Consider the following 9,028-nt stretch of genomic DNA (forward strand, 5'->3'; position numbering starts at 1 on the left):
TATTTACAAGTTTAAATACCGTTTTTTCGGTATTTAATAGAAATTTCTTAAAATGTCGCCATTATATGTTTAGGGATCGCCAACATAGCAAAATAGTATACGTTTTGTTTTTATGTCTCCCTAATGGAGGAAAGTAATTAGACTGTGAATATAAAGTTGCTTCGTTCAATCAAGAGAAGTGATAAAATACTGTTTGACAACGGATTGTAGAAACCCTCCGCGCTTTTGCGCATGCGTTAGGATGGGTTTAATTCAACAAAATAGAGGTGAGAAGAAAGATGAAAGGAGGAGATTCTATTGTAAAACACGTTGGAACAGTTTACTCCTAGTGATGAAACGATTTTTGAAACTGAAAAATCCTATCCAAAAAGCAATAATCGACTTAAACCTGCAAATTAATTTTTCAGATAGTGAATTCGACTTAATATCCAGAACTGTATCAGTTCTACTTCCAATAAAACTGGCTGTTGAGGCATTATGTCGGAGAGATTCTAACGGCTAATGCAACTAGAAATTTCATGTTGCAGTCACTGAAAGAACTATCTGAAGAATTATATATTACATTGAAAAATCGCACAGAAGAAAGACATACCGAAATAGAAAATGTCTTACGGTATTTATATAATTATAATGATTTTAAAAATAAAAATGAAAAAGAGATTAACCATTTCAAATCTGATCAAGTTTATAGTAAATTTTCTTAAAATTTTTTACCCACAAACCTATCCACATTCAGAAGAATTCGGTACAGTTATCGAATATTATGATGATGTTACTACTGTCGATAGTGAAAAGGAATTGTCAAACATTGAACAAAAATTAAAAGTAACGATAAATAAAAAAACGTTCAACGAACCAAAATACAATACAGAAATCAGCTATATCCAAAACCATCCGACAGAAATCGATTTATTTGAAGATGAGGGATTTAGAGGTAAATACTTGGAAAAAGTATATCGTGCATTGCTAACAGTACCACCAACTAGCTTAGCCGAAAGAGCGTTTTCGACAGCTGGTCATTTTTGCACAAAATTACGTTCCAGGCTTAATCACAGTACAATTGATGCATTATGTTTCTTAAGGTCACATTCCAAAAATTTGTAATAGTACTACAGACTGAATAGTGATATTTACGCGTTTTGTGATTTAAATAAATAAGTTCTTTTACTTTTTTGTGATTCTTTATATACTGTTATAATTTACCAATTATTTTTTGTGATATTTATACTCTAATATAACAAAGAAACACCTGTGTTTTCTTTTTTTTTTCCTAAAATTTCTACTACCGGTATTAAAACCGGTATCCCAGTATTAAGATCTAAAAAATACCGGTATTGAACTTTTCGTTCGATATTGCAATCTCTAGTAGTTCTGTGTCATTTGTTGATTTCAATTGATTGGAAACAACTCCTCTAAAATACAGATTTGTGAGTATCGGTTGCTAAATGCTTTGGATTAATTGCCAAAAAAATTGTCAAGGATTACAGATAGATTCAGTAAAAATACTATATTAATCTCACAAGTTCGATGTTTTGTAACTGTTGTTCACCAATGCCGTAAAAGGCATTCACAGCCTTAACCGTGGTCTACAATTTTATGGGGGGGGGGAGCTGAGAAGAGAATGCAAGAAAGTTTCATAGTGACTACTTCCATTGGTTTCATTATAATAATATATAAGCGGTGGTGGTTATTTCAATCCATATAATATAATATGGTAGCTACTAAAAGTTTAATTAATGCAATTAAGCAGCTGGTGGGTTATTGAGATGAATATTATAGGGAAGAGGATAACATCTTTATTACAGAGTATGCAAGAAAGTTTTGGGGAGATAGCTACCTCTGGTTTTTCCTAATGCTATTAATTATTTAACATTCTTCACTATTTGAATACTGTTTCATTGCATGGAACAATTAGTAGTTTTCTCTCACTTTTTATAACTAAATATTATGAAGGGGCAAAAATATATCCTATATATCGTGAGTTATTTACACCTTCAACCACAGTTCCCGCCAATTGCTGTTGCGGCGGTCCGGTCATTCAGTTTTATGGATTAAATCCGTGTGCCTTAGGGCGGGTCGGAGAGTTAGAAGGTTGACTTACACCTTCTAATCCAAGGAAGAGAACAAGAGATTAAAAAAAAAATAGCCTGTGTTCAATGACAAAAATGAATTATATATATAAAGTTTTTTTTTTTTTTTTTTGCGCAAGAGCCATGTTTGGCCACGCTGCGCGCCAAGCAAATGGTAAAGCTAAAAAGCAAACTGTAAAAGCACACTTGTCAAAATATAAAAGCAAAAAGTATCTATATCAAAAGTGCAAGAATTTACGATATTAATAAATTTAAATGAAACATTGATCAAAAAAAGTGAAACCATGAATCCATGTAATAAATTCATAAATGAGCATAGGTCAAAAAATACTAATTACAAGTATAAAAGCCAATGTTTTAAAAAATATTTGGGTGAATTTCTCACCCAAACATTTTTAAATTTACAAGCAAAATGGAATCCCATTATGCAGCAAAACACCGTTTACTCATTTTCTGAAGACTCGCGCAAGACATTGAATGTATAAAAAGATATACAATAAAAATTTTAATAAATAACTTTGATTGTTGCAAATTCATACATAACAATGCAGCTCATATATAACAATAGCAAATTAACTGCAGCTCATATATAACAATAATAAAGATTTTATTATAATGCAAGTAACACACTACACGGTACTGTAAGCAATTATTAAATGGTTGAGTTAAACATTTATCATAAAAGAGAGAAACATTGTTCCGTTATTACAAAGCTTGTATACTAATTATACATTTGTTATAAGTAAGTAATAGAATCTTTGTCTGACATGTTGATTGCTAGAGAGTACAGCATTGTGGATGGCAGTAAGTTCCTTTTATTTGTATTTTTTTATCATTAATGTTTGACAAGCAAAATATTAACATATTTTATCAATGGAGTGCATTACGTCTCTAAGATCCTGGCTAATGAGCGAATTCCAGCACCTTAAAACTCGGGATAATTTTTCATATAGGGAAATAAAATGGAATCGTCCCTTCTGTATGACAGTTGGTGGAAGATTACCTTTTACCCATAGATTTCAGATATGCTTCGGAATAAGGGCTTTGTTTAGTAAGATGAATACGGATAATTTTTTCATGCTTTTCATCGCCGTTTACATTAATACTCAATTAGGATGCTGTATCTCTGTTCTCCCGGAAAAGTTTCCACTTTTACAGGAATAAAAAACTAACTGAAGTAGAAATTTTACAGATTTTAAAAAGGAAGAAACAGCCGAAATTTTGCACATAAGCGAAGTATATTATAATTACAATACCGACGTCCTGGCCTAGGGGTAGCGTGTTAGGTTTCCCGTGATCTAGGCGTTCCGGGTTCGAGTCCTGGTTCGGGCATGGTTGTTCTCTTCCTTGTGTTCTCTCTGTGAGGTGCGTGAATGAGACCCCCTGTAAAAAGGGGTTGTGCAAGCGAGTGTATGTGTGCTATCTTCATTTGAACTAGAAGTCAGACTTCTGCCTTCGGGTGCTCTGAGGTCTTTACCCTCAGAAGCTATTGCGCAAAATTTGGCTTAAATAGTCACACACACACACACAATTATAATTACAATGGTTACAAACGAATTGAAACTGGGTGAAACGAATTATAACTGAATAACCTATAAACGATGGCTTATTTTATTTTTATTTAATAATGAAGAAACCTGACGAACAACTTGCTTATAGATTCTCAATCTTACATGAAATCAAGATAGATTCAAACACTTTAATATGGAGCATATATGGGGGGGGACTCGATTATCCGAGTTGATTGTGATCGTAATCCGCTCAGATAATCGAAAATTCAGTCAATAGTTCACGGGCCTTATTTATAGAGTGGATTTTCCTAAATGATTTCATGTTATAAAAGTTCACAAGTACTACCACGTATTAACATTTTAGCTAACTCATTTTTACTTTTACATTTTAGCTAACTCCTTTTATTACTCATTTATACGGACAGAAAATAATGTAATCGTTAAAAAATTCGGATTTTGAGAATTTGATGAATTTTCGCGTTTTATATATCTTTGAGTCCGAAAAACATGTTAATGGAATTATGTCTGTCTGGCATAATTCCATTAATGTGTTGCCATAAAATTTGGCATATGATATTTACACCAAATTTGTAAGTTTCTATCAAATTTTGAACGAAATCCATTCAGAATAGGGTGGAATTTTCGAACCTCCGGATTGTGAACAACGCCAACTTTGACACACTGCTTTGAAAGTTCGTTGGCTTCATTAAGCAGTAAAAAACTCAATTCGGTTGACCAAGACCCTATTAACAGAAACTTCGATTGAAAGAGGCCCGGATAATAAATGTTTCAATATACTTTTTTTAAAAAATGGCACATTCTAAAAATTAATTTTATGTATTAAAACTTTTATATGCGTATCCATTGACTGAACCTGAAAATGGTCAAGAATACATTTTTGAAATGAATTAGTGAAAATGAATATTCAAGTATACATAACTGAATATAGCTTTCTTGTATTTTTAAAACAGTGCTAATAATAAAGGAAAATTTGCTTTCATGTTGAAGCTCTACAAATCAGATGGTTTGACCTAGAGAAGCCAAATTTGATACAAATATACTTTGAAAAGTGGGAATGTGCACATCAGAGCATTTTTTTTTTCAAAAAAAAAAAAAATAAGAAGAAGAAGAAGAATTTTAATTAATTGCACATTAAATTAAATTTTGGTGCTTTTCAATGATAACTTCAGTAAATTTTATTTGCTTTAAAATTCAGACTTAGCTTTTTAATGATGCAAATTTACTTGTCGTATAATTTCTTTCTGAATTTTGCAAAATGAGTTTTGTATACTTTTCAACTATTAATTTCATTCAATAAATTTAAGCTATTTTCAGTGTTCCATCATTTATTAAATCACGTGTTTTTCTTTTATTCTTGAAAGCTAAAGAAGGATTCTGTTAATCATCAGTGTAATTAAAGTGAGAAATAAAAATATGAAGCTAATATATCATGAGAGACAAAGTGGAATTAGAAGTTAGATTACTCGGACAATTACATTTCTCGGCATTATTTCGTCATGGGAGTCGACTGTATTAGGAATGTGCAACTGCACACTAAAAAAAAATGTATAAGACTATTTAATTCGTCTTTAATATATCACAATCTGATGCTTAAAAATACTTTTTTGAACATCAGATTGTGCATACAATCTGATGCTGAAATAAAAAAAATTTTGGCGTTTGGAAATTATATAGTGTAGCACCTCTTTTTCCCCTTGAGCAGAGAGCGCCCCCTTGTGACGTTTACAGACAAGCAGTTGAACGAGAGATCTTCATCCTGTGATCGACTTTTTCTTATGCGCAACCCTTGCGCTAAAGCGACTGCTTTCGGCTGGAACCGGTGGAATCCTTCCACCATACTGTTTTCTTTAACCTAATTGTCTATGTGTGTTTGTAAATTTTGTAGTGTAGCTGTGTTTGTTTAGATTAAAAATATTATATTTAAAACCGGGCAGTTCATTAGAAAAACACAACACATTCACTATAACAGCCAGTATTCTGGCAAACCAGCTGGTCACCAAAGGCAGCTAGTCTGTAATACAGGGTGTTCATTAATTATTGTCGGGGTTTCCGTACCTCATAACCTTCGAATAAAAAAATATTACGCAAAACCCGATTACGTATTCGTAAATTACAACTCAAAGAATTTTATTAATGATATTAAAGTGTAACGGTTGCACAATTTGCACTTTGTAGGCATTCAGCTGAAGTTGATTCTTTGAGTTGTACTTTACGAATACATAATTCTTTGAGTTTTAATTTACATATTCATAATTCTTTGAGTTTTAATTTACATATTCATAATTCTTTGAGTTGTACTTTACGAATACATAATTCTTTGAGTTGTAATTTACGAATACGTAATTCTTTGAGTTGTAATTTATGTATTCATAATTTTTTGAGTTGTAATTTACGAATACATAATCGCCTTCAGCTGAATGTCTACAAAGTGCAAATTGTGCAAGCTTTACACTTTAATATCATTAATAAAATTCTTTGAGTTGTAATTTACGAATACATAATCGCCTTCAGCTGAATGTCTACAAAGTGCAAATTGTGCAAGCTTTACACTTTAATATCATTAATAAAATTCTTTGAGTTGTAATTTACGAATACGTAATCGGTTTTTGCATAATATTTTTTATTCGAAAGTTATGAGGTACGGAAACCCCGACAATAATTAATGAACACCCTATATTTAAAATAGTGCTTCGACGATTAAATTATTGTCGTTGACATGATACTAAGAATACCATCTTTCATATAAATATATAAATGCCGACAAGATCTCTTCGTTTCGACCCCAGTCCTAGAAGAAGCGAATACCAGAGCTAAACACCCTTAGTTTAGGTGTAATAAATGAAGTAATTTGTCATTTTCAGTTTTCGACACAAAAATATCTTACTGTGGTAAGAAGAGTGCCGGCAAACGCGTCCCGTTACACTCCTGGTCTTTCCCAATTACGGACGCAAAATTACCCGTTACATGGTTTTGAATATCAGACATGTTGCAGGAACACTGCAACCTCTAACCCCACCCCACCCCGATCTGTGGTCAGGGGTTAATGAAAGACAAACTCGTAGATCAAATTCCTTTCTCCAGTTAAGAGGGGGAAGATAGTTCCTTGTTATGATAAAGACTATATTTTTTCCAGAAAGATTCTGTAGAGAAAATGACATGCTTTTTTTTTACAACTAAAAAGAATCTTAAAATATTTGCCTTTCATTTTTTTTAATCTTAAAATTAACGCACAGGGTTATTATTTTAATTGCCTTGTTATTTTTTCAACGTAATGAGATTCTTAGACGCGTACTTCATATAAAATACGAGATTATTAAATAAAATTCGTTGCTCTAACTGTTGATCCTAGAGTTATCAAATTTAACAGATAGTTATTACTTCAGGAGAAAGTGTTCATTAAGAAAGAGCTTTTCAAACTTGCAGTTAATTGAAAAGTAATTGAAATTTTAATATTTTATCTAAATAATTTTAGAGAATTTTATCGTACAAAACCAATTTTATGATAATTTAAAATTAAAAAAAAATAGCTCTCGGTACAATCGATGTCACTTAATGTGATCATTTTAATATTTATGAATTTTGATAACATTTACCGAATAGAGTAAAATTAATTGCATTCTTAGCATATAAAAAGAAGAAAACTATAATGTTTTTTTCAAAAACGATAATTAAAAATATTCTATAATCAGTTGCCTTCGGCAACCAGTTGGTTCATCGGTAATATTGTTTATATTTAATTCTATTTCAATCATATAGACACAACTTCATGCTCGTGATTCAGCGATTATGATGATTACTTATTAATAATCAAGGTCATGTCTTTATTTTCTCGTATATGCAGTAGAGAAAGTATTGCAATCATAAAAAAAAATAAAAAAAATCGAGATTTTGATGCATCTTTGGGTTTTAAACCACCCTCAGTTCGACATTTTTGGCATTATGTCTATGTTTTTCTGTGACAAAAGTAACTCAAAAACACTTTGAGCTAGATGAATGAGTTTTGATATCCGACCATTACACCAAATTTGTAGATTTATATCAAATTTTTAGCGTTCAGAGAAAGCATGTATGTTCGACTGTAATACAAGTTAATACGATAACTACAAAATGGAGAGAGCTAGATGAATAAAAGTCGGTACACAATCTTAACATTAGCCTGGTTGGTAGAGCGTTGGATTCGCATCCCTTAGGTTGCGAGTTCGAACCCCGCCGACCAAAGATTCCCGCGTGCTTGGTGGCTGACGCACGTATAAATCTGTCGTGGTCACGAAGTCCTCCATGCCGATAGTAATACCACTGGGGGTACTGGATCAGGGGTGATCGTTCTCTGATTCAGATCTAAATTACGATCTGTGGATGAGTGAATGAAATGCGTGAATGAAGTCCGCCCCTTAAAAAAGGTTGTTGACATTCTCTTGGCCCTAGATGGCGCTACTATAAAAAACAAGAGATGCTCCCTCACCGGCTTAAAATCGTTGTCCTCGTAACAGCGGGCTTGTCCATGGCAAGTGCCATAAGAAACAACAACAACAGTGTAAACACTTATTTAATTTTGAGCTGAATCCAGTGACTGCTGGACCGTCTGTCAATTTGTACTATTAGAGAGACGCGCAAACGTGATAACTGAATAACGCTATGATTGAAATATATTAAGTCTGGTATATGGAATTTTGTGATTACAAGTGTAGCTTTGTATCAAGTTTATGTTTTAATCAATGTAAAAAAACACCTTTAGAACACAAATTGGATTTTTGGTGATTATTGACCACATACCAGGAATAATTCGCCAAGGACCACTCGATTGATTCAGTAAAAATGTTAAATTTTTGCCAAAGTTTAATATTTCTCAACTATTGTTCGCCAATCTCACGCAAGATGTTCTCTGGGATAGACCTTTATTAGAGAATAGGCGAGAAAAATTTGATGAGACCACTCCCGCTGGTTTTAATTGCCTTAAATCGCTTTGTTTACTATGTACATGAACCTTTCCAGTGGAAGTCAATTCCATGACATCATAGCACTATAAAAAAGCACATCGTAACACACAATTTTTTAATCCGCCTCATAAATTACGTAGATGTTAAACCGAATCCTTTCTTTTTGCTTTCAATAATGGAAAAAAAATCAAACGATAAAATAGTTGATAAGGTAATAAAATTTCAGGGAACAATGTAATCTATAGTTGGAAATTAGCCAAAGTAAGTAAAAAAAAAAAAAAGTTGCCAAAAATCTTGAAAACTTCTCACGATTATTAAATTGGTATCATTAAGAAATAAATTCTTAAATTTTGAAACGATACAGAATTTATTTCTATGCAGTGATATTTTTAGAAGTTATCACAGAAAAACGCCAAAATTATGCTTAATTTGTAAACAATTAAAATTTTTAAAAATCGCTCCTCAGCAA

The sequence above is a fragment of the Argiope bruennichi genome, chromosome 10, assembly GCF_947563725.1.
Source record: "Argiope bruennichi chromosome 10, qqArgBrue1.1, whole genome shotgun sequence".
NCBI classification, from domain to species: Eukaryota; Metazoa; Arthropoda; class Arachnida; order Araneae; family Araneidae; genus Argiope; species Argiope bruennichi.